The following is a 26857-nucleotide window of genomic DNA, read 5'->3' on the forward strand; positions in this document are numbered from 1 at the left end:
TCACAATGGACCGGGACTCTTAAGGTGGATTTTTTTGTGAAGGAAATTGGCCTACAAGTTCCTGTGGATCCCAGCCTAAATCTCAGGTTCATTTTGTAGAATTGTCCCCTCCTCTGGACAGACGAGCTACAGTTTTGATTCTTGAGTTCACTGCCAAGAGCATTCCCACGTCCTGTGCCTTCCTCCAGGAATGCTCTCTCCACTTCTCCCATCAGTCCTGGCTCAGGGAACTGGGGCCTCCATCCACTCTCACTTAGGTCTGGTTTGGGTCCTTTCATGGTATGAGATCATGGTACCAACTCGAGTTTTAATTACATATTTATTGGCACAAATATGTAATTAGTACATTAATTCTCTCTCTAGGATGCAAACCCCAGAAGAGCAGAAACTGTTAATTTCCCTCACTATTGCATCCCCAACACTAGCATGCGGTTCCCTTTCCCAAGCTATTTGTTGAATGAGAGAATTTTTGTCCCAATTCATTCAGTTTTATAGATACATAAAACTTTTTAATTAAAAAACTTTAATCAGAAAATTAATTTATACATTGCATCATCGATCTTCTTTACTAAAATAAAATGGAAAGTTACCCAAGACCATGATTTTCCTGAAATGCTGCTAACATGAGAGTCTTTAACCAATTACACTACCTTCTGAGTGAGACTTGGCCTGATAGCTGTTCCTTAAACTTAAATTCCTTCATCACTACTCTCTACACCTCTTCACCTACTCTAAGCTTTTTCTTTACCATTTATTGATACTTAAATAAGTTTGTCTATTTTATTGTCTGTCTCCTACTGACAGAACACTAGCTCCACGAGGGAGGAAATTTTGACTTTTGTTTTTTTCACAACCACATTCTCAATCCCTAAAGCAAAGCTAAGAACACATTAAAAACTCAATAAATATTTGTTATCAGATACTGTATCTCAACTCAGCACAATTAGACTCACCAATTCAGGTACTAATATATTCTCAACAAAACCATAGATACCATAAAAAAAAAACAAGAGATCTTTGCTCTGATGTGATAGGTTTTACAGACGGCTACTGTCCAAAATAGTAACCACCTGCACACATGCTTCTGAACTCTGAAATGTAACCAGCCCAAATTGAGATGTGCTGTAGATATGAAATATACACTAGATGCCAAAGAAGTCCTACAGAAACAAGATTGCAAAATATCTCATGATACAATTTTCTATTGACCACATGTTAAAATAACATTTTGGATGTACTGAGTTAAACAAAACATATTCTTAAAGCTTTTTCTTACTTTTTAAACAAAGTTACTATATAATTTAGAATTACATATGTGGGTCAATTATATATACTGAACAGTGCTGTTCTTGAATATAATACTCTCATGCCTAAAAAATACTCGGGGGGTGGGGGCAATTTAAGGATGCAAGCAAAATGTAAAGAGCCCAATCTCTTAATTCTCTTCCAAGGAGTTTATATTACTTGCATGTAAGGAAGGAAGATTTTAGAAAATAAATTCACTTTTACATTGTTTTTTTTTTTTAATTTGATGTGGACCATTGTTTTTAAGTCTTTGTTGAATTTATTACAATATTGCTTCTGTTTTATGTTTTTTGGGGTTTTGGCCACGAAGCATGTGGGATCATAGCTCCCTGACCAGGGACTGAATGTGCACCCCCTGCATTAGAAAGTGAAGTCTTAACCACTGTACCACCAGGGCAGTCCTTACCTGGACCTTTAATTCCATTCTTTACCAGATGTGAAACAAAGGCATTTTGGTAGAACACAGAGTGGACTTGGGAGTAAGATAATGATGAAAGGACTAATTTATGTTTCCATTATCTGGCACACAATCATTCTGATTTCCTTGGATTTGACTGAATTCACAAACAAGACTGACCTAGTTTGTCTCAACTTTTTTTTTTTTTTTATTACTCTTGCCATGTTTCAAAGTTCTAGTTCTCCTAAAGAGACACATTGGTTCTTTAGAGGTGTTACCTCTGTTTGACAGTCTGGACTAAAAGTTTATTTTCTCATTGGCTACTCATCTGAAAAAGAGTGGATTACTTCAAGGAAGAAAACATCTGTCAAACCCATCCGTAAGTATGGCATAAATGAGTGTCTATGGAACTTGTCTAGAGGTAATATACTCAACACATTTGTAAGAACTTTTTCCACTGGTCAGTAGGGTTTTAAGATGATTATGTTGGGCCTATCTTTGAAGAGGGAAACATTTTGTGTTTAGTGAACACATAAACAGTTCATTTCAACATCATGTGGTAAGTTCTCTGATAAACAGAAACACAGGATACCACGGGGACAAAAAAAAAAAAAAAACACCAGACTCTGCTTGGTTAAATCTGCATGTGTGCATGTGTGTGTTGTGTGGTAGGGGTGGTGGGAGAGCTAGTTAGGGAGGAACCAGTAGTCTGTCTCCAAATACAGATCTATGTTATTGATTGTTTAACAATTAGACCTTTCTTGTTTATCACCATCTCAAGACAGAGGTGCTAGATTAGTTTGAAAGTGATGATTTCCTGCTTATCAGGACTTTCACTCTAACTGTCCCAGAGGGTTTGTGCTAATGAAGACAAAAGAGATCAAGGGGATAAGACAGCTGTGATGAAGATTCTCTGCACTTCTTTACTTTCTAAGAAACTCTGCCATCCAAAAAGGGAAACCCTCTTCCTTAACTTCGATGCCATGGTGCTATGGTTATTCCGCCAGCCACCCCTGTCAGTCTGTTCATCCACTCAAGCATCTCTCTGAGCATCTGAGAAGATCTAAGATGGCTCTGAAGAGAGTCGTGGTCTTGCCTGCAGGATTCCCCATGCGTTTATTCTTGGAGGGGTTGAAAAGACTTTTATTTGGTAAAAGAAGAGGCCACCTTTTCAAATGTCTAATAGAATGTGCAAGCATTGTCATCTGCATATCCTGTTAAAAATGTGTGCAAATTATTCCTTCAATCAAAAAGCAGGTCTGGGTTGAGCTACCTGTGTCACACAGCAAATTCCCACTTGCTATCTATTTTACATATGGTAATAGATATGTTTCCATGCTACCACCCCAGCCCCTCCTTCCCCTACTGCGTCCACAAGTCTGCTCTCTATGTCTGCATCTCCATTGCTGCCCTGCAAAGAGGCTCATCAGTACCATCTTTCTAGATTCCATATGCATGAGTTAATGTACAGTATTTGTCTTTCTCTTTCTGACTTACTTCAGGTAGATGGGAGGGGGATTCAGGACACAGGGGACATATGTATACCTATGGCTGATTCATGCTGATATATGGAAGAAACCAACTCAATATTGTAAAGCAATCATTGTTCAATTTTTTAAAAATGAAAAAAATTACATAATATTAAAAAAACACAAAACAGCTCTGGACCCAGCTACAGATTTGAAATGTAAATTGTTGAACTTCAACTCCTCTCCAAATCATAGATAGATGAATGAGTATTCAAGGTATTCTAAATTTAATAAATTTTATTACATAGGATTATCAGAAAGCAACAGGCCTACTCTCCTTCCCCCAATACAAAATGTCTTTGCCTAAGTTAAGGTTTCAGGCCACCTTCTTGGCTTATGCCCAACATTTAATATAATTGAAATACATGTAATAATAATAGTGTTATTACTGTAATTAATAAGATAATCATTATTATTCTACATTTTCCGTTAAGCCATTGTTAGCTAGATAATTTATTTTGTAGTTCAATGACCTCCTTACATCCAAAAATCCATTTCAATGGAGTATGTGAAAAAGATAGGATTCTATTTGATGAAAAAACTATGACCCATCATATTTCTTTTCACTGCCTTGCCTGCCAGACGGCCCTGCCAGAGCTAACGTTCTAATAAGGCAGCTGCATCAGACCAGGTCAGTATTTCCCAAAGTGATGCCCTGTAGACCACCTCTGAAGATGTTTTTCACAAAACACATCTAATGGCAACAAGTGTGAGAAAAGAGATTTACAAGTCCACTAGCATATTAACCATCTTAAGAGGCCCAGCAATCAAAGCCTGAATTGGCTTTATCCAACCTCTCCTAAGGTTATTTGATTATAGAATTCTGCTTTTGCATAATTATCCTGAAGCACAGAAAGTTGGGAAAGCATGACCTAGGTCATGGAATGACTTTTTCTCTCCCTCTTTCAGAGGGTTTATTTTTCTACTTCTGAATCTACTTTTTACATAGATATTAGAAAGCACAGATACTAAATAAATTGAGTGTGGGTGTGTCTGCCTGTGTATTGCTGTTGCTGTTTAGTCGTTAAGTCGTGTCTGACTGCGTAGCCTGTCAAGCTCCTCTGTCCATGGGATTTCCCAGGCAAGAATACTGGAGTGGGTAGCCATTCCCTTCTCCAGGGGATCCTCCTGACCCAGGGATCGAACCTGCGTCTCCTTCATTGGCAAGTGGATTTCTTTACCGCCGAGCCACCTGGAAAGCCCCTGCAGGTATATATGTGTATATACATAAACACACAGGAAGGTATGACTTCTGTTTTATCCCCCTATCTCTAGAACTATCTGCTCTATTTGTGTGTTGTGGTGTGTATGTTTATTATGTAGAAGACCTCAGTTTCACATTGGCCTGCCTACCTCTTGATCCCCTGTCGGTTCCTGGCAGGATCTGTACGTGAATAGGACCTGTACATACATGCCTTCTAGGGAAAACCCAGAGCCCTTCAGGAAGTGGTCTAAGATGATGTGATGCAGTAGCTGGTGAGTTTCTTTCTGAGTCAGGGCTGCCACAAGGGGGTCCCCAGGAATTGATGTAAAGATGTTAGTGCTGAGGTCATGACTGCTCCTCCCTTAGCTAATGACCGTCCAGGGCTTTTCCCAAACCACTGAGATTAAGAGAATCTAAACCAGATTTCAGTCCAGGTCCTCCTCTCTTGCTGAGTACTTCCTGCTTCCCTGTTTTTAGTACTTGTTTGGAGTATCTTGGGTTGCCTGTTTTGGGCTTCATGTGCTTCCACCACAAAAGGCACATCCCTGTGCTACATTCAGGGCTGCATCCTAAAAAAGTACCCCCCACCCCAGGTTCAATTTACATTTCTCCTACATCTTTTTCATGAAAAGTCTGAGTGAAAAGGATGACTGGAGAGTACCACACGCCTGAGGCAGCCCTAATAAAGCTGGTTCACATGTTTCTAGACCTTTGCTCTTCTCCATCATACTTAGTCTCAGTGCTCATCTGCAAAAGCTCTGTGTGGTAGGGCTATGTTGGGCTGGTTCCTATAGAAAAATACTCCCATGCTGTTTTGTAAGGACCCAGTGTATCTGTCAAAGGACCCTAGAACTCATGTGCATGCGTCCTAAGGCACTTCAGTCATGTCTGACTCCACAACCTTATGGACTGTAACCCACCAGGCTTCTCTGTTCATGGGATTCTCTAGGCATGAATACTGGAGTGGGTTACCATGCCCTTCTCCAAGGATCATCACAACCCAAGGATGGAACCCACATTTCTAAGATCTCCTGCATTGGCAGGCGAGAACTCTTGACATTTAGTCAAAACCACACTTAATTCAAGCAAAAATCATTTGCAATTTGAAATAACCACTGCTCTCCAGGGTACTGACATGGACAGTTATTTTTTCCACCAACCTGCATGTGTTTTAAGGGCAGAGGTTCTATGAAGCTACCTCTGCATCCTCGTCACCTAGTAAAGCTCAGGTATATACTTACTAATTAGTAAATGTGTGTTGGGTAAATTAAAAAATAAAATTAGCATTAGTTACTTGAGAAACTACAGAAGATTCATTCACTTGGGGATGCAAAATCAGGGCACCAAAGATTTGGGTCACCCACTCGCATATCAGAAAGAGCTTCAAGGCTAATGTGTATCAACCACTGCAACCAACGAGCATTTCTTCTGCTGCTGTCCTCTGGGGCAATGGAAGGCAGATGTCACATGTCTGAACGGACCCTGTATTTAGACAACACCAGACAAACAAGAAATACAGAAAACCTCCAGTCATATTCCTTTTCAAAGTTTTTTTCTGTTACTGAATTTGCTTCTAAGATTTTAGAAGCACTGGCAAATTTTTCCTTTGCCAGCTGCTGTCTGGAAATTGCTACCTTGAGAACAACTTTACATCCCGGAACTTCTCTCTAGAACATTCCAGATAATTCCAACCCATCTATTGTAGCATTCTTCTTTGAAAGTTGGGGAACATTAGGGCCAGTGAAAGGCGCTGAAATGAAACAAGATCCAGCATACAAGCCCCCTGCACAAGACTGACTTCCCAACAGTGTCCTGTTTTCTGGAGTGAATCTCACATTAAAAAAATAAAATGAAAAGCAACGTTTCATACAATATTGTAAAGGAATTAGCCTCCGATTAAAATAAATAAATTTAAATTTTAAAAAAATCAATGTTTCTAAAAGCCCAGCAAACCAGAGTCACCTGGAGAGATTATTAAAAGAGTATGTTTTACCAGAAAAGTCAGTGAAATCTGTAGGTGAGTGAAGAGTGATGTGCCATGGTTATGTAACAAATTAACATTAGGCTTCTGGGTAATATCCCAAAATAACTGAAAGCAGGGATTCAAATGGATATTTGCACACCGTGTTTATAGACATACCATTTACAGTTGCCTAAAGGTGGAAGCCATTCAAGTGTCCATTGGAAGAAGAAAGACTAAATGGTGTGTGTGTGTCTATGTGTGTCTGTGTGTGTAGATTATTATGCAGCCTTTAAAAGGAAGAAAATTCTAACACAGGCTACCGCATGGATGTACTTTGAAGACATTATGTGAAGTGAGATAAACCAGTCCCAAAACAGCACATATTCCATGATTTCCACTTATATGAGGTCCCTAGACTAGTCAGATTCATAGAGACAGAAAGTACTGGATTGGCCAAAAAGTTTGTTTGGGTTTTTCTGTAAGCTCTTAAGAATGGTGGTGTGTCAGGGGTTGCTCTGGGGCTGCAAGGCAGTGGTGGGTTGTTCTTTAATGGACAGAATTTCAGATTGGGAAGATAGTAGTGCTCTAGAGACGGATGGTGATGATGCTAGTACAACCATGTGGATCTATTTAATGCCACTGAACTGCATGTTTAAAAATGGTTAAGTGGTAAACTGCATATTATGTGTATTTTACCAAAACTTTTTTTTTTAACTTTACAATATTGTATTTGTTTTGCCAAATATCAAAATGAATCCGCCACAGGTATACATGTGTTCCCCATCCTGAACCCTCCTCCCTCCTCCCTCCCCATACCATCCCTCTGGGTCGTCCCAGTGCACCAGCCCCAAGCATCCAGTATCGTGCATCGAACCTGGACTGGTGACTCGTTTCATATATTATATTATATTATACGTATTTCAATGCCATTCTTCCAAATCATCCCACACTTTCCCTCTCCCACAGAGTCCAAAAGACTGCTCTATACATCAGTGTCTCTTTTGCTGTCTCGTATACAGGGTTATTGTTACCATCTTTCTAAATTCCATATATATGCATTAGTATACTGTATTGGTGTTTTTCTTTCTAGCTTACTTCACTCTGTATAATAGGCTCCAGTTTCATCCACCTCATTAGAACTGATTCAAATGTATTCTTTTTAATGGCTGAGTAATACTCCATTGTGTATATGTACCACAGCTTTCTTATCCATTCATCTGTTGATGGACATCTAGGTTGCTTCCGTGTCCTGGCTATTATAAACAGTGCTGCGATGAACATTGGGGTACATGTGTCTCTTTCAATTCTGATTTCCTCAGTGTGTATGCCCAGCAGTGGGATTGCTGGATCATAAGGCAGTTCTATTTCCAGTTTTTTAAGGAATCTCCACACTGTTCTCCATAGTGGCTGTACCAAAACTTTTTTTAAAAAAGGAAATTAACATCAAGGGAAATGGGATGAAGGATACAAAGAATTCCTGATGCTGTATTTGCAACATTTTTGTAAATCTAAAATGATTCTCCCTAAAAAGGTTTATTAAAAAAATAATCATAAAAACACTATTAGGGGACCTCCCTTAGGGCCCAGTGGATGAGACCTGGCCTCCAATGCAAGAGGTGCAGGTTCAATCCCTGGCCAGGAAGCTAAGATCTCACATGCCTAGTGGTCAAAAAACCAAAAGGTAAAACAGAAGCAATATTGTAACAAATTTAGTCAAGATATTAAAATGGTCTGCATCAAAAAAAAAAAAAAAAACTCTGAAAAAAAAAAAGAAAACAAACAAACAACAACAAAAAAACCCACTATTGGGCAATTAGATGAACACACCAGCATCACCACCAACAAGAAAGACATTTCTGGCCTCTACTCTTAACTGTATCAGAATGTCTAGAGTGGGGGTACAGGGGTGTAACAAGCCCTAGTTTTAATAACTTCTAAAATTTAAGAACGACTATTTTTAGGACATTCCTAGCAACTGTGTTTCAGATTATCTTCTTTCTTCCTGCCTCTTTTAGTCAGTGACAGAAGGAAGTCTACACTGAAACTGCTGGACAATCAATTTCTCCTGTGGGTTTTGCTTCGCCACTGAGAGCTGAACGGGGGCCACGGGGGTTGTGTGTGATCCCAGAACTAATGGCGTGGCCAGCTGTCCACCCACTTCCCTGGATCCTATGTCCGCAGCCCCTGCTTTCCCTCCACTTCCATGTCTCGACCTTGTAAAAAGAGGCTCCAGTCCCGGGAAACTAAGTAACCATGGACTGATTTGGTCATGACCAAGCCTGTAGCTCTCTCTGCCCTTCCCTAGGTTCAATGACCCCTTTCAACAAGGGTCAGAGCCAGATTTGTAACTGAATACAAGAACAATAGGCAGGAGAAGGTGACAAGAATGCCCAGCCCTGCTGCATTGCTGTAAAGCCTTCCTTTTCTGATGCTACACCCCATAAAAAGAAAGAAGGGTCCTCAGCATGTGAGGCTGGGGGTCTGTGGCCAGAGGGCCGGTCATTTCCTGTGTGACAGCCCGGTCACTTTCATCTCCTGCCTCCGTTCACCATTTGTCAAGGGACAGAATTAGAAGGAAGAGACTCTAAGGGCGTCTCCAGCTTTGAAACTCTGTGACTTTATAAAGGACTTCCCAAGTGGTTCAGTGGTAAAGAATCCGCCTGCAAATGCAGGAGATTTGGGTTCAATCCTTGGGTCAGGAAGATCCCCTGGAGAAGGAAATGGCAACCTACTCCAGTATTCTTGCCTGGGAAATCCCACAGACAGAGGAGCTACAGTCCATGAGGTTGCAAAGAGTCTGACATGATTTCGCAATTGAGCGCAGCACCACTGAATAAAACACGACCACCCTGTCCGAAAATATTTGAATGGCCACACTCCTTGGGGGTAAGGCTTGCAATTTTTTGCAGCTCGAATTTTTTAAATAAAGGTCTGGCCCTAGGATGACTCAAAGTAAGCTTCTGAAAGCCAGAAAATGATATGACTTAACTTTTCCACTCCTCTGAAGAGGGGGAGTGTTGAGAGGAAAGGAGTATCTGAGAGGCAGTCAGAAGCGATTCTGTTCTTTCACGTGTGTGTGAATGGCTCCCGTCCTATCACCTATACTGCTTGAAGCAAAGGAAACTGCGACCAGAGCAAGCTGGGTTCTCAGAGGAGACGAGGGAGGTGGGGTTGTTGATGCCCCCATGCTCTCTCCCTGCTCTTCTCCCAACCCGCCATTCCTGACCCTTTTTGCAAACAAAAACTCCTCTGGAGAAACTCATGATTTTGATTAAGCTGACACAATTGTTGGAACTTTGGACTCTGGGATTCTGACATTTGGAAGCAGACCAGAAAGAGGGAAAGCAGCCGCCTGCCAGGTGACCCAGAGGCAACCGAGAAGGGATGAGATAGCAACGCACCAAGCTCGGGACAGGAGGCCCCCTTTGCTAGAGCTGCCCTTCACAAGATGAGCCCAGTGATCAAAGCATAGCAACTTTCTTAAGTGTGGAGTCCCATACCAAGGTCACAGGTTCGAGGCCTTGTACCAAGGCCACAGATGAGGAGCCCAGAATCAAGTTCATCTCGGAACTGACTGAGCCCCATAGCAAACACTGTCATGAGCCCATTTGATCTAAATGATCCAGCTCCTTGATGCCATATTAGGTAAAAATGTCCCTAATAGTTTAGGGCACTCACCCTATAGTGCCCTAAACAATCACCTAATGCCACCCTTCCAGCAGGAATTTTCTTTGTCTTGAGTCTATAAAACTTGGCTAATAACCCGCAAAAAGCATCAGCTCTCTCTGATCTCTCAGATCAGCTGGCATTATGCTTGCAATGCCCACATTATCTCTGCTCTTTGTTCTTAATGGGCTCCCCAGATGGTGCAATGGTAAAGAACCCATCTGCCAAAGAAGGAGATGCAAGAGACATGAGTTTGATCCCTGGGTCGGGATGATAAATGGCCATCCACTCCAGTACTCCTGCCTGGAGAATCCCATGGACAGGGGAGCCTGGTGGGCTCCAATCCATGGGGGGTCACAGAAAGTCAGACACGACTACACATGCATGTCATCATTTGTTCTTAAAAAATTCACTTCTTTCTGAAATACTCTGTGTCTGGAAATCCTTTTCCAACCCGCATACAGACCATGACATGAAGTCTCTCCCAATTCCCCTTCCTGGGCTCTGGGGCAGAGTGGTACCCCCACGCCTTCCGAAATCCTCCCCATCACTCCTCCTGCTGCTCTGGTTCTCTTTTACAATCGAAGATGCTGCTGCCCGGTGTGTGGGGGCTGGATTTCATCCTTGCTGCTACCGAGACTGCTGGGATGGTTGGTGGGTGTCTGTCGGACTCTCACAGTTACTAACAGGACACACTATTTCTCTGACTCTGGGGACCAAAGATGAAAACACTGGGCCAACCGTCTGTGGCTGAAGAGTGGCTCAGCCTGGGAAGAAGCAGGTAGCTGTAGACAGTGGATGTAGACAAAGGCCTCAGCACCCCCCATGCTGGAATGGCTACAACACCCCAGGCACCAGAAGATGCCCGAGGAAGAGGGCCCAGCTCACAGGCTGGGACATGGATGACCAGAGGCCTTGCCATGGGTTGCGAGCTCCCAACAGGCTGAGTTAGAGCCTGTCCGTCTGTTTTGCATTTCAGACGTGGGGAGGCAGCCCGAGTGATAGTCACACACGGCAGCACCCTTATCAAATCCCCCTACTTGTTGTCTGGGCGACCTTGGGCAAATTACTCACCCTCTTCAAGCTTCAAATTCTCCATCTGTGAAACAAAGTTCAAAATACCTTAATTCGAAGTTTAGGAACCTGGGACTTCCCTAGTGCTGCAGTGGCCAACACTCCACACTCCCAGTGCAGGGGGCCCAGGTTTGATCCCTAGTCAGGGAACTAGACCCCACATGCAGCAACTAAGAATTCCCATGCCACAGCTAAAGATCCTGCATGCTGCAACTCAGACCTAGTGCAGCCAAATAAATAAAGAAATAAAAACATTAAAAAAGAGCTAAGGAACCTGGAACATCACAGATGTTCAAGAAAGGCATTTCCCTATATTTCTGTGTGACCCTTGATAATTTTGTTTTTTGGCATCTTTCTGGAAAAGAAAATGAATAACTTCTTTTCATGAGTAGCCATCTTTTGCAGTTAGGGGAAAAACAATTCCCTTGCCGTGGCAACTTTCTTGATGACTGGTTCCGTGGCTAACTCCCTGTGGATCCTGATCCACTCCACTTTCTGCTCTTTGCCTCAATTTTTTTATCTGTGGAAAAAAAATCCCCACCACCTACCATCTTCAGTTCAACTGAACAAAATTCCCTGAGCTGCCCACCACACCCAGCCCTGGATCCTACGTCTTCTCCCAAGTACAAGTGATTCTCAGGGTTTCCTGTGTCCGGGGTCATCAGATTCTTAATACTGAGTGTTGCACCAACAGTGTCAGTTAGAGTTTACTGAGTATGTCTTTGGTCATAAAGATTAGACCCAGATGATTTTTGCCCACAACATGATTACGATCTAACCCTGCCTCCATCACAGGTTGCTTGTCTTTCGAGTCAGACAGAATTCTTATTAGAAGAAAAAGAAAAGCTTGAAAAGCCTATCAGAAATACCACCAGCTGCAGCAGCCCCAGAGTGGGCTGCAAGGACAGCCAGCTCTCCTCACTCTGGTTTAGATGCTGGGGTGTGTGGGGCTCTGCCTGTGAGCTCAGACGTAGAGAGGTGGCTGACAGGGAATATTTATATACATATATTTATAAATGCCTCAACACAGAACCTGGCTCAGTAAAAATGCTCACCATGTGAGAAATTTGTCTTCATTATTGTTATTAGCAGAGGAGGAGAAATAGCCAGAGGTGGGCATCAGCCATGGGTGGGGACTCCCTGGTGGTCCAGTGGTTAAGACTCCAGGCTTCCAATGGATCCCTGGTGGGGGGACGAAGATCCTTCATGCCATGTGGCCAAAAAAAGAAAAAAAAAGTAGATTTTTAAATGTCTATATTAAAAAATAAACAACGAAAGCGACAAGATATGAGTTGTTCTAGGCCCTTCTCTGTGTCTGAAATGCACCCTCAGGCCCCGCTGGAAACTCAGGCAGGGCCCTCACCAGTTGCGGGACCAAAATGGGGGGCCGGGGAGCCTGGCAACACCAGCAGCCCTGAGAAGGCATAACGGGGGGCTGAGCATCAGCTCTGCGCAGAACGCGCACAGAATGCCAGACCGCTCGCCGCCCTCATACTTGATCTTATCGGCCCCGCTGGGGAGGTGAAGTGCATGTGTCAAGGGGTTCGTGCCTGTTCATCATTGTGGTCGCCCCAAAGTGGAGCAGGCAAGGTAACACTTGAAGCCATTTTTTGCAGAGAACTGCACAAACAGCCGCGGCTGCTGACAGTCAGTGGTTCCAAGGCAGATGGAGAAAACACCCACAGATGGTAAGGGCTGCAAAGAAACACCACAAAACAGAGCAACGTATACACATACACACACCCCAAAACAAAGTTTAACCCCAAAGTCTCAGCACACCAGAAGGTCGGTTCATGTGCCCATAAAAAAGCCAAAAATGGAGATGGAGGGCTGGCTGGATGGCAGAGGAACTGGGACACTGAGATGTCCCCACAGAGGGATGAATGCTACAGGGCTTCCTTTGCGGAGGGTAGTTCTGGGAGGAAAATAAAACCGACAGTTCTCAGGACTTGAAACTGAGAGTTTCTACTTCAGAGAATCGAAAACAATTTCTTTCTGAAGATGCAGTTCAATGGAGAAAGAAGGGTCCAAATTCAGGTCTTCAAGGAGGCGATGGACGGATATTTTCAATCTGTTAAACAGATTATATATCTTTTTATAGAAAGATTGTATATACAGAAGTTGGGTTTTTTTTTTTGGCTTCTCAAAGTAGAAAGGCAAATCATGACTTGATTAATGAGCCTTTGAAACGTCTAACTGTAGGCTTGCTACTCTTGTGCATTTATCTATTTGGCAAACATCGCAGCAAAGTGAATGAGACATATCTTGTCTTATTCTCATATAAATTTTTGTATCTAGTAGGGGGAGAAGACGTTAAGAAAGTAGATACTGAAATACATAGTTACAAATGTTGGTTTTTATTTCCCAGAGACTGTGTAGTGCAATGAGGGAGAATATCTTATTTTTACCTGAAGGTCTGAGACTATTAAACAAGCATTTTAAAACCGCTATTATGTATAAAATGTACAGATACAAAGAAATACCTGAAATATGACCCTTACTTTCCAAGAGCTCAAAACTTTTTTAAGGGACTAAGGCGTGTTAATAAAGAATTGTAACATTTGAAAGGAGGAATGAGAAATTTAGTATTAAGTTATTTTAGAAGATACACTTTTTTTTTCCCTAGAAAAGAATGCAAGTTGACTTTGTGCTACAGAGATGTTTGCTTGTTTCAGTTATCTAGGTCTGGGAGGGTCTTTATCATTGAGATTAAAAGATGTAAAAAGCACCATCATTGGCCCTGTGGAAACCACCCAACTCACTGGTTCAGCATCTTAAAGCTGAGCTTCTCAAACTTTAATGTGCGTATCCATCTCTTAAGGATTTGGCTAAAATGCAGATACTCATCCAGTTGGTTTGGAGTGAGCCCTGAGATTTGGCACTTTGGGTAACAATTGCTCAGATAATGAGGATGCTGGATCACATTTCGAGCAGCACGGTCTTAAAGGGAGGAATCAAATTCTGCAACATGAAGTTCAATTAGCTTCTTTCATTCCACCTAAATTTACTGAGTATCTACCATGAAGTTGGCTCATATTAGCATTCACCAGCCCTTCCTTACCAAACAACAAAAAAAAAGTGTTCACAGACAACTAATTTCACAGATTACAATTGTTTGGAAGCTGGGTAACCATTTTATATCTGGTGTAAATACTCAGAGAACCTGTGAAAGGAGCTCAACCAAGATGGCAATGTCAGTATCCAGACTTCTGGATCTGTTATCTCTGTCAATGGTTTCTTGCTGGTGGGGAGCATATATTGACCCGGACATAAATTTATATGGCAGGGATTGGTCTGGAACTCAACACAGCTGTGTTTTGAGACCAGAGATCTCTCAGTTACTGTCAGATGAGACCCTTCTTCCAGAGCACGGCGGGCTATTTGCCATTCCTTCCAGGTCTCTCTGCCATGTCCTTCCCCCTGGCCATCCCATGGGCAGGCTGATGAGCAAGGAGGTGGGCTCACTGCTGTCCCTTCCCACCATGACATTTATCACCTAAATGAAACTTGACACGAGAATTGTCGTTTTTGTGAGAAGACGATAAAACTCATTTAACCTTTCCACTCCATAGGCCGCGCGTTCCCTTGGGGCCTCTTGAATCCTGGTGAGGCCTTCGAGAAGAGCAGACTCAAGTTATACGGGATATGCTGATGCTGGCCTCTCCTTTTCATGTGAAGAGCTCACTTCTGCCCAGTCATTTGCAAACTTCGCACAAATGGAATTTCCAAACTCGGGTTGGAAGAAAGCACCTTGATTTCCTCCTACTCACATTGTGAAGAACATCAAAGGCCTTGATAAATGATGAAAGGAGGTAATATGCTAGGCACGGACGAAACCCTTCCTCCACTCCATTCGGACTGTCAGGAGAGTAACTGACGCGTCTCCCAGATCAGCAATAGTTTCTCGTCACCAACGCCTGGTGTCCCGTTGGGAGTTAACCCTGTCATTTCATCTAATTCTCCATTGGCAAGAAGCAGTCACTGCCAGAGACTTGGCACTGGGGGCATCATTGTTGGCTTTTGGTGGCAATTGTAATATTTAATATTCCTCAAATGAGAGATGATCCTGGGTGTATAAGAAGAATGGAACATTTTTTAAAAAGGAACAGTTGAGACTTTCTTGGTAATCCAGTGGTTAAAACTTCAACTTCCAAAGCAGGGGATACAGGTTTGACCCCTGGTTGGGGACCTAAGATCCCACAGGCCTTGTGACCCCAAATCCAAAAACATAAAGCAGAGGCAATATAGTAACAAATCCTCATAAAAAAAATCCTTAAAAAATAAAAGAACAATTTTTCTTCATTTTCTAACTCTAAGTGAACTGCTGTTTATATTCTATGAACTGACTCAAACCCAAACCAAAGAGGAAAGCCAGAGATTTGAGAAAACATTTGAATAAAATGCCTCCAGGTATTCTGTTGTTCATTCTTGTGACAAACATTTAATGAACACTTCTCATGGCAAGGCACTATTACAAACCCCATCCACTGCTTTAGGGGGAGATACCCAGAAAAGGGGAGAGGAGAAGCTAAAATGTGAGAGATATAAAATGCAAAAAGGGGTGTGTGATGTAGTAGGAAAAGCCTTGGGTCAAAGCTGAGGAATGCCCATCCCAGTTCTGGACTTAGTTGACTATTAGAATTTGAGCAAGACTGACTTGGCTTCTAATTTCTTCATTTGTAATTAAGAGAACTGGGTCTTTGGTAAGGCGAATGTTTCATGGCTTCGTGTGATTAAAGCCTTCCCATCTTCTAAGGAAATTGTATATCACCCAATCTTTTATCTTACAGGTGATTGCTGTCTTGATATCAAACCGCTCAACGTGCAAGATCTGGGCATGTGATGTGAGCTTCATCCCCAGTCTCTCTATAATACGTTCTGTCTGTCACTCCTTCACAAACCAAGCGATAATCTTACACAATCAAAAAACACCTGTCTAGATATCTCTGAAGGTGTCTACAGAGGGCATACTCTTTCCACTTTAAGAAAACAAAACTTGTTAGTTGATGACCATGTTCTGAATAAAATTATACTCTCCCATTCATTTTACTCTGAAATAAACTTGCATCTTTGGGGCAAAGCAGCTTGTGAAAAGCATCCTAATGGTACTCTGTGTCATTTTGGACTTCTGTGTTTAACAGGGTAGTCATGGAAAGAACATGGACATAATATAAAACTAAATTCAAAATTTGTCTGCTGTATCTCATTTAACTTTCATAATAATCTCATGAAGAAAGTTATGTCCCCCAATTTGTGTATAAACTGAGCCTGGAGAGGTTAAATTACTTACCAAATACCACACTGCTTATGTAGAGTTGGAGAAGGAAACAGCTACCCACTCCAGTATTCTGGCCTGGAGAATTCCATGGACTGTATAGTCCATGGGTTTGCAAAGAGTCGGACATGACTGAGCAACTTCCACTTCCACTCTGTAGAGTACAGGTAGGACTTGGACCCAGATCTAATTATTTCAAATCAACTCTGGATGTCTACCTCAGCTGACCTATCTATAAAGATGCACCAACAGCCACTAAAGTTTTGTAGACAGAGTTCAATGACATAATGTATATAAAATGTTTAACTCAGATCCGATGACATAACAGGTACTCAAGCTTCTTTGCCTTCTCCAATGCATCGCATTTAGGTGCCTACAGAGGGCATGCGTTATTTCTAAAATAAAGATCTCACTGCAGCATGGAAAAGAGCACTGAAGAAGCAGTTGAATGGGGCTTCTCTGGTGGTCCAGTGGTTAAGAGCCTGCCTTGCAATGCAAGAGACACAGGTTTGATCCCTGGTCAGGAAAGATCCCACAGGCCTCAGAGCAACTAAGCCCGTGTACCACAACTACTGAAGCCCGTGTGTGTCCTAGAGCTCGTGGCACACAGCAGGAGAAACCACCGGGATGAGAAGCCCATGTACCGCAACTAGAGAAACCCACACGCAGCAGCGAAGACCCAGCACAGCCAAAAATAAAAATAAATTAATTAATTAAAGTTTAAAAAAAGAGAAAGAAACAGTCAGATGAACTCTTCTAAGACCTTTCTCCAAGTAAGTTATCTTTCTAAGGTTCCTGTTATTACGTTCTGAAGGCTTTGTGCTTATGAAGCAGATATGGACGGACACGGGTGGGCCAGGCCAGGCCCTGTGGTCACTCCACAACCTTGCATCTGTTGGGTCAGCAGGTTCATGCCTGCTAACAGTCTGAGCACCCTTTCTGGAATCTGGGCAGGAAATGCACGCCCCACCCCCACCCGGGCCACTCTCTCCAAGAGTCATGGGTGATGAAGGTGTTTCCTGCCATTCTGTACAGGACGGAGAGTCACTTAACCTTGCTTTCATTATCAGTGGAGGAGGCGGCGATTGGACCTCCACCCCCTAGGGCAAACGAACTGCCAGGGCTGGCCCTTTGGCATCAACTGTCTTGGTTGCAAGCAAGCAAACCTGTCACCTTCCTGTTTTATCTACACATGGTGTTTGCTTCCTTTGACGTGGATTCTTACACTCAGGGTAGGAGGGATTTCTCGAAAAACAATGTTTGTTGTCTGCCTCTGATTCCCTGTCTCCCCACCCCTTTCTCTTTCCTTTTCAAGGCTCCAGGAATTGCTAAATGGCACGTCCTGAACACCGAATGCTGTCAGCTAAAAATACCCAAGCATATGCTTATCTGCACTGGTACTTCCTCTCTAGGGGCCTTACAGACGTTATCTCATTTATCCTTAAAAACACCCCGAGAGGTAGGATGTGGTCAAACAGTGCTCTTCCCAAAAAGTGAGGAAGGCTTTAAGAGGAAAAGTCAGCATTTGAGTTTCTATACCGAGGCCCAGCAGACAAACTCAGGTCTTAAACTTCTCAGCTTACGATCCCATCACTCTGCATCCCACACCCTTGGAATGGCAGGAGTCCATGTACAGAAATACAAACCCAAGGATCCTGGCACACGGGCAGTGGCCAGGCTAAGAGGGATCTGGAAGCTTCTGTGCTTCTTTGGAAGCTTCTTCTGGGTGCCTTTGCTTCCATCACGTCTTTAAAGATTGGAGATCCTCCAGGCCTTAGTCATCACTGTGCATATTCTCCCCAGCCACCTCCCAATGGCTTTATCTCTCGCCTAGATAACTCATGGTGACTATCAGTTTCCACATCCCTCATCCTCTCTTCTTAGCTGAGTATATACTAACTATGTATTAGATGTTTTACATGAATTTGTCACATGCACTTCAAAAATGCATTCCAAGCAGAACACACCACGTTCATCCTCGCTCTGTACATCTTCCTATATTCCCTATTTTAGGACCTAGAAATAATGAAGCATCAGAGAAACCTGGGACTTGTGACAGAGTCAACCCACACCATCACTGCTATATATGAGTGCTTACGCATGTACAGTAGTATGCGCTGAGCTTAGTTGCTCAGTCATGTCTGACTCTTTGTGACCCCATGGGCTTGTAGCCCTCCAGGCTCCTCTGTCCATTAGGATTCTCCAGGCAAGAATACTGGAATGGGTTGCCATACCCTCCTCCAGGGCCTCTTCCCAACCCAGGGATCGAACTCAGGCCTGCTGCATTGCAGGCGGATTCTTTACTGTCTGAGCCACCAGGGAAGCCCATGAATTCTGGAGTGGGTATCCTATCCCTTCTCCAGGGGATCTTCCCAACCCAGGAGTCAAACTGGGGTCTCCTACATTGCAGGCAGATTACCAACTGAGCTACCCAGGAAGCTCATACATAAGTGAGCCAGACACCTTCCAGACGCCCCTCCATCCAGGCTCACTTCCCCCTCCCAAACACACCCCCTAAGGAGACTGACTTCTGTGATATAAACCATTGAGCTCCTTTGAACTCTGGCTGCCAGTTGCACTTGGCCTTTGGTGAGCACTGGCCAGAGACTGGAAGGAGGCAGGAGAGAAAAGGTGTTTTATTTATGTCCCTTCTCCTTCCCTGTCAGGTCCCCATGGACTGGCTATATTCTGGACATAAGGCCAGAGCCCATCACAAATTCGTTTCCACATGGCTTGTTCTGGGTTCTGATAACCATCCCTTCCTGTTGCTCATTGAACTTGGAGGAGGTAGAGCCTCCTGCCTCCTGATGTTACCAACCTCAGGGTACTGCTCAATCCCCACTCTTATACTCTGTAAATCATCCGTATATATTTTTTAAAACTTTTTATTTTGTATTGGGGTAAAGCCGATTAACAATGTTGTGACAGTTTCAGGTGAACAGCGAAGGAACTCAGCCATACATATATATGTATCCATTCTCTCCCAAACTCCCCTCCCATCTAGGCTGCCACATAACATTGAGCAGAGTTCCCTGTGTTCTACAGTAGGTCCTTGTTGGCTATCCATTTTAAATATAGCAGCATGTACACGTCCATCCCAAACTCTCTAATTATCCCTTCCACCCATCCTTTCCCCTGGCAACCATTAAGTTCTTTCTCTAACTAAGTCTGTGAGTCTCTGTTTTGTAAGCTCATTTGCATCATTTCTTTTTAAGATTCCACATATAAGGGATGTCATATGATATTTCTCCTTCTCTGTCTGACCTACTTCACTCAGTATGACAATTTCCAGGTGCATCCATGCTGCTGCAAATGACATTATTTCATTTTTTAAATTCCATTCTTTTTGATGGCTGTGTAATATTCCACTGTATATATGTACCATGGAGTCACAAAGAGGTGGACACAACTTAGCAACTGAACAACAACCACATTTTCTTTATCCATCCCTCTGTCGATGGACATTTAGGTTGCTTCCAAGTCTTGCCTACTGTAAACAGAGCTGCAATGAGCATTGAAGTGCATATATCCTTTTGGATCATAAGTCATCCCTATATTAAACTTATAACAACTCCCAGCTAGACTGTGCCATCTCTTTCCTGATGGTACCCCAACTGCTATATAGTCACCAATTCTGTGTTTTCCATCCAACTCAGATGACTGCATTTCAAGCCCTCAGTACATCTGATCTGATTGCTGTATTATTTCCTGATCTGTCTCCCTATAGGCTCCCAGCTGTTGTACTGATTGTCAGAGTCTTCTCTAAAATATCCGTGTAATCACATCAATCTCTGTCAGTCCACCAAGGGCTCTCAGGGCCCGTCACCATTTACTTACTTGTCTGTCTGTCTTTCTACAGTCAGTCTTTTATCACCCCTTCCAGGACATCCTGCCCTCTATAAATATTTATTAAACAAATAAGTATTGAATGGGACTTGAGGTTTTAAGGGAACACTAGCTATTTCCTTTTACAATACTATCTTCTATTTAAGTGTCATTTCTTGTCCTGATGAATGTGTCCCGGGGCTATGAGAATTGTGAACACCTGGGACTAATATCCTACCTTTCTATTGTTCAGAGCTTTTATCAGAGAGGGATTAGATCATGATGAAAAAGCTAGGGCTCTCAGATAGATTTCCTGAATTCAATTCCTGATTTATCCACTAGTCCTGTAACCTTGGGCAAATTACTTGCATGTTATGCCTCCACTCACTAATCTCTAAAATGAGGAAAGTAATATACGCAGCTCATGGATTTGCCACTAGGATAAAAGGAATTAACATATACTAAATACTCAAAACAGTGCCTGGCGTGTGGTGGGTATGCAACCGATGTTAACTCTTATTTCTTGACCTAACCTTGGTTCGTCAACTTCACCCTATGGTGTCTGCCTCTCACCCTTCCATCAAAGCAGACTTCTGCCCGAAAGCCTTCTCACATCAAAGACCACGACAACCTCTAGCAGCTGAGACCATGCCTTCTTCACTTCAAGTTGTCATGTGGCTGCCACTTCCCACAGCCTCTGCTAAACACGTTCTTCATTCACAGCTTAGCAGCAGGGAGGGAAAAAAAGAGTGTGGACACGTAGAATGTCTTCCCATATTACAATAGTGATTCCCTCATGATCTTTCCCCAAATCAGAAGAATATTTCCTTCAACAACTAAGCCTCTCCCTTCCTCTTTTTTTTTTTTTTTTTTTATGGAGAGACTCACTCCAACATTTCACTCCTTCCAGAGGTTCACAGAGAAAATTTGGAACTTAAAAAGTAAACTTACCAGGGCAAAACTTTCAAAAACCAATTATAAAATACTTGTTTATAAATACATTTCCACTTTTATAAAAAGCAGAAAAACATATCAAAAAAAAATAGTAAACCACTACTCTGACATCTTGACAGCATCACCACTAATAGTTTAAAACTTTGTTTATAGTCTTTTTTAGATTTAAATGTGTATTTTCATAGTTGAGAATATAAGCTGTATGTATTTTGCACCTACATTTTTTCATTTTGTCAAATAATAATCACTAACCCAAAGTATACGTAAGTTTTCAAGATATCATTAATTTAATTAAGGGGCTTCCCAGGTGGCGCTAATGGTAAAGAACCTGCTTGTCAATGCAGGAGACACAGGGGACTCGGGTTCAATCCCTGGGTCGGGAAGATCCCCCAGAGGAGGAAATGGCAACCGGCTCCAGTATTCTGGCCTGGAGAATCCCCATGGACAGAGGAGCCTGGTGGGCTACAGTCTACAGGATTGTAAAGAGTCAGACACAACTGAGCACAGCACAGCACACCATTAATTTAATTAACTTAATTCAATGGCATCATAATATTCTACTTTTTTCACATTAGTAATTTAATTTAAAATCCCCTATTATTAGACAAATTATTTCCTACTTTAAGCATTATTAGTATAAAGCTATGATAAACATCTTTGGTTATAATTTTTTGTCTACATTTTCATGAAAAAGTCCCAGAATAAAACTGCTGGGTTGAAGAAGCTGAATATTTTCAGGCTTTTGAGATGCCTTATGCAAGATGGCTTGCTACAAAATATATGGCTGTTTCTACTTTCACCAGCAGAATGTGAAGGTTCAGGTTAGAGTTAAGCTACCTTTAGCAAGCTCTAAATTTGCATTTTGTTTAGTATTTTCTCACTAAAAGGCAAAGCCTATTTTTTTTAATGTATGTTATAAACAATTATTAAAATAGATAAAAATTGGCTTAATCTCCATTTGAATTTCATATGCCTTTTATTTCACCCCAATTCAGACAACATTTTAATTAATTATATATGCTACAAGATATTTAAGGAGCAGCTCCTTTGCTGGCACAGCATACTCCGTGGTCCTGAGAGAGCACCCTGAGGACACCCCCATGGTCAAGTCTTCCTAGATCTAGATGACCTGTGCTAAGGCCGCTCTGATAAAGCCAGCCCAGGTCACAGGGTCCAGATGGCTCCTTGTATAGGCTGTACAGGGAGGGGACTCACCAGCAAAAAAGCATGCATCCTCTAGTTACTCAATGAATATTAACTCAGGGCCAATTTCACGGGAGGAACTATGTTGAGCCCTGGGGAAACCACATCAACGGGAGAGATCTAGCACCAGCCTTCAAAAAGCTCCCATTTCAGAGAAAGGGATGACCATGGAATAATTCATTACCCAATTAAACGTGTAGCTATCTTTACAACGAAGCACTGGAAAACAGAATAATGACGGACGGACAGAACATCTGATCTGCTGAGTTTACATGTCTGACTTGAGCCATAACCACACAACCATCTTTGCCCGTGGTGGGTGTTGCTGTTGTTCAGTCACTAAGTCGTGTCTGACTCTTTGCGACCCCATGGACTGTAGCCCATCAGGCTCCTCTGTCCATGGGATTCTCCAGGCAAGATTACTGGAGTGGGTAGCTGTTTCCTCTCCAGGGGATCTTCCCGATGCAGAGATTGAACCCTTGTCTCCTGCACTGGTAGGCAGATTATTTACTGACTGAACCACCAGGGAAGTTCTACTTGGTAGCTGTATCTCCCTACATGGCAAATGAGGGTGACATTCTCATCTATCCATCCCCATGGATCTATCCATCCATCTATCCATCCAAGTGAATCGAGGGAGATTACATCAAAGAGCATGTCAGGGAGCACTGCCTGTTGCCCTCTGTCCCTTCCACACCAGCCTTCCCAAGCTGGCTTTGGTGCCTATTTGCTTAAAAGGACGAACTCAAGGCAGAAAATGTGGCCAAACAGCCCACACTGCTCACCGCTGGTGAGGAGCAGCACCCTCTGAATCAGGGGCAGCTTCCAGTAAATAGAGCAAAACAGAGATCTCCGCCGTGTAGGGGCCAGGGAGAAGTTATGGAAGGAACAATGGGACACTCTGCGGACTATTAACAGAATCCACTGCCCTTTGTTGTGGCTACAGGGTCGCAGGCAATTTGTATTGTTTGGTTCCCAACCCCCAGCCTCCCTGTGCACCTCCACCCCCACCAACTGCCTGCTCAGCTATTGTCATTGATGGAGTCATCCTGGCCTTCCCTACACTCCACACCCACTGCCCTCCATCTCCATTCCCCCTATTGTTTGCCGGGCTTGGCCCTGACCCCTGCGTATTTATAAAGGCCACTTCCCGCAGCATCATTGTGTGCTCAGTGGCTCTCAGCTCCCCCTGTTTCCTGACAATGAGCAGGGTAGTTGGGGGGAGGTGGGGGGGCTCGGTAACAGCCCGAGTCCAGCTCCTGATTTCCTCCATGTCCTGTTTACTGTGTTCTGTGAGCATCTCTCTGGCCACTCCTCTGGCAGAATCCACCAGCACCGCTTCAGCCCTGCCTTCAGTCCGGCAGAGCAGCTGCACTAAACCAGAAGGAAGAGCCAAGGGCCTCTGTGTCGTGAGCTGGAATCTCAAAAGGTGTTTCAGTCTCTGGATGAAGTTGCTGGTGTTCTGAGTCAAAACCCGAATCAAAGAGGTTGGGCTTGGAGAGATAACACACACAGCCTATTTCCTTCTGTTTCCTAGGATATAGAACTGGTGACCATTGCAATCTCTGCTTTATTCTCAAGTTTAGAGAATCTCTGAGGGTGTGTCCTGCCAGAGTGATCATTAACTCCCCCCTCAAAATCTCTGCCCTTGTGGGCAAACACCAGGGAAGGCAAACATGTCCTTTACAAAAATATGGCATTTCTCTCTTTTCTAGTTCTTGTCTTTGTTCTCCGTAGAAGAACGTCTGCAACATGAGAAGAATGAACTCAGTCATATACTTTAGTGAAGGAAAGAGCAGTACTTCCGTGTATCTGTGGCTATCATATTTGAAATGTCTCAGTTCACCGTCTGTTTTCAATAGGGATTTCCTTCCATTTCCCGCAAGCAAGATGAGAACTGAAGCTCAGTGCATGTGATTAATGAACTTGCTCAAGGTCACGAGCCAGTTGCAGAGCCCAGGTCCAACCTGAAAGCATGGTGGTTTAGAGCCTTGGTCGCTGACTCCTTCCTGATATTACTCGAACCTTTCTTCGCTCTGTGCCCCCAGCATCTCCCCATCACCTCCTCTCACCGTTCATTAGCCTCTGGGAGCAGGATAGAGTACCTGGGGTAACATCTACCAAAGTGCATGACCTCCTCTTGGAAGGACTTATTGTTGAGCCCTCCAGACCCGCAGCTGCTGGAGAACATTCAAGGCTCCGTCCACTGGAATGAGCTTGCTCCTTGTTAAACACGGCCCTAGCCTGGGCTGGCTTTTTGTAACGTTTGTTCTCTCTCCCACCACGGAGCCCGTCAGGAACTGAGATCTGGGCTGCTCCCCGTTGTTTGTTATTGCAGGCAGATCTCTGCATTAGAAGAGAAACACAGGCAAAGGTGACTGGAGCCACCAACCCATCAGGCAAGGCTGCCCCTCACGCTTTGACTGTTTGGTTTGGCACAGCTACGATCTTTTCCTCCTGTCTGGGTACCAGCATCCAGACACTTTTCTCCCAGGGGCCCGTCTGGCCACGTCTTTGTCCCAGATCACGATGCAGTCACATTTCCTCAAGCCCTCAAGCTGAGCATGTATGTGTGTTTGGTCCAGGCTGCATCTTCCTCCAGCCCGTTGGTCTCCACCCTGCCCCCTCTCCCAGCAAGCATCCTGTTTCATTCCTGGCCCAGCTGCAGCTCCCGACAGGCACTGGGCCAGTCTGGGGACTAGTGACAGGGTGAGTAATGCTCGAGGTCAGAGGGCAGCTGCTCCTGGGATCGAGTCTCCTTACATGAGGAGGCCGCCTCGCTGTGATCACCCAGTGGAATAAGTTCCCAGAGCTGATGGCAAGATAAAGCACATTAACAAAACGTGCCCTCTTTGATTTTATGCCACGAGGGCCAGAGCTTGCCTGGAGGACTTGAACCCATCACTGACCCCCTCCTAAAGTCACCACCAACAGGTGATCATCCTTATCAGCACGGTAGTCATCTCAGAACTCTAGAAGGTCCAAGCTGGAGGGGGCACAGTGACCTCTCCTTTAATAAATGAGGAGGCGAAGGTCCAGAGGGCTCAAGTGGCCTGCTGGATCTGCACCCAACCCTCCTGCCCACTCCAGTGACCTCCTCAACTGCATTATGTCCCCGTGTCTGGAAAAGGCCCCCCTGGGCAGCAGGGGGAGAAGTTGCAAGTATGAGCTGCAGACACTGGGCTCTCCCTGTTTCTCAAATTAGCTTCCAAAGAATAAGCGAGTGAAATGTCAGAGAAGAGTTCCCCACCCAAATAGACACATCCTTACTTGCAGGTGTGGAGAAAAGGTAGACCAGAAGCACCAGGCCTGGGGACCAGTCTCTTCTCTCCCCCTCACCCTAATCTATTCTATATAAAGCTAGAGGCACAGGGAGCTCAAACTGGTGCTTTGTGACAACTAGAGGGGTAGGATAGGGTGAGAGGGAGGTTCAAGAGGGAGGGGACATATGTATACCCATGGCTGATTCATGTTGATGTATGGCAGAAACCAAAACAATATCGTAAAGCAATTATCCTTCAGTTAAAAATAAATGTTTAAAAAGCTAGAGTCATACAGCCATAGCAATACATACTATAAAGAGGAAAAGAACAACACCATCCACCAAAAAACTCTCATTAAACCCATAAGTATGTCCCTACCTGTGTAATCACACCAACAGCCCTCAACTCAAACTAGACTGTACTTACAGTCCTTGCCAAATGGTAGTTGAGTCACTAAGTCGTGTTTGATTCTTGCAACCCCATGAATTTGGCCTGCCAGGTTCCTCTGTCCATGGGATTTCCTAAGCAAGATTACTGGAGTGGGTTGCCATTTCCTTGTCCAGGGGTTCTTCCTGACCCAGGGATCAAAGCTGGGTCTCCTGCAAGAGGTCTCCTGCCTTGCAGGCAGATTCTTTACTGACTAAGCCACCAGGGAAGCCTTTACCATATAAGACTATTCATTGATTCAGCCAATCAGTGAGTCAGTCATTCCCTCAACCCAATCCTTCACTCAATAAAGTGACGTAGCAAGATTCAATCTACATTTATTTATAATACACTTTATGTCAGACACTCTACTAGATGTCAGGTAATTTTTCTGAGACTAACACATTGGAGCTTACAGTTTGCTGGGGATAACAGACACACTGAAAACAGTACAGCCTGATGTGAACATGCATAGATGTTCACACACACATACATAAAATAGTGATGTACACAGAGAGCCTAAAACTGCTCGGGATGGACAAGGAGAATATCAAAAATATCTTCAGAGAGGAAACAGTATTAGAGCAAGTTTTTCATGATGACACACTCTAGGGTGTAGGCTGGGAGCTGGGAGACACAGCAGACAGAAGGAGCAGAGGAAAGAGGGGTCTCGAGTTGCCCAGAGACCACAGAAGAGCAGCGCAAGTGGAGCAGGAGAGGAGCAGGGCTCTCCAGGTGGAGCTCAGACCCCAGAAGGCCTGGAATGCTCAAGA

General features: G+C 43.6%; 2 long non-coding RNA genes across 2 annotated transcripts; both read right to left on the bottom strand.

Moving 5' to 3' along the window:
- Nucleotides 1–3448: 3448 nt before the first annotated feature.
- LOC133241204 (uncharacterized) lies at nucleotides 3449–12388 on the bottom strand. The gene is made up of 2 exons (XR_009734548.1): nucleotides 12194–12388; nucleotides 3449–5917 (listed from the first exon to the last, which is right to left on the bottom strand). It is a non-coding gene; the product is annotated as an uncharacterized LOC133241204 (long non-coding RNA).
- A 6-nt stretch (nucleotides 12389–12394) lies between these two features.
- Nucleotides 12395–26283, bottom strand: LOC133241203 (uncharacterized). The gene is made up of 3 exons (XR_009734547.1): nucleotides 26085–26283; nucleotides 16429–24741; nucleotides 12395–15204 (listed from the first exon to the last, which is right to left on the bottom strand). It is a non-coding gene; the product is annotated as an uncharacterized LOC133241203 (long non-coding RNA).
- Between the last annotated feature and the right edge of the window lie 574 nt (nucleotides 26284–26857).

The sequence above is a fragment of the Bos javanicus genome, chromosome 29 (genome assembly GCF_032452875.1).
Source record: "Bos javanicus breed banteng chromosome 29, ARS-OSU_banteng_1.0, whole genome shotgun sequence".
Taxonomy (NCBI): domain Eukaryota; kingdom Metazoa; phylum Chordata; class Mammalia; order Artiodactyla; family Bovidae; genus Bos; species Bos javanicus.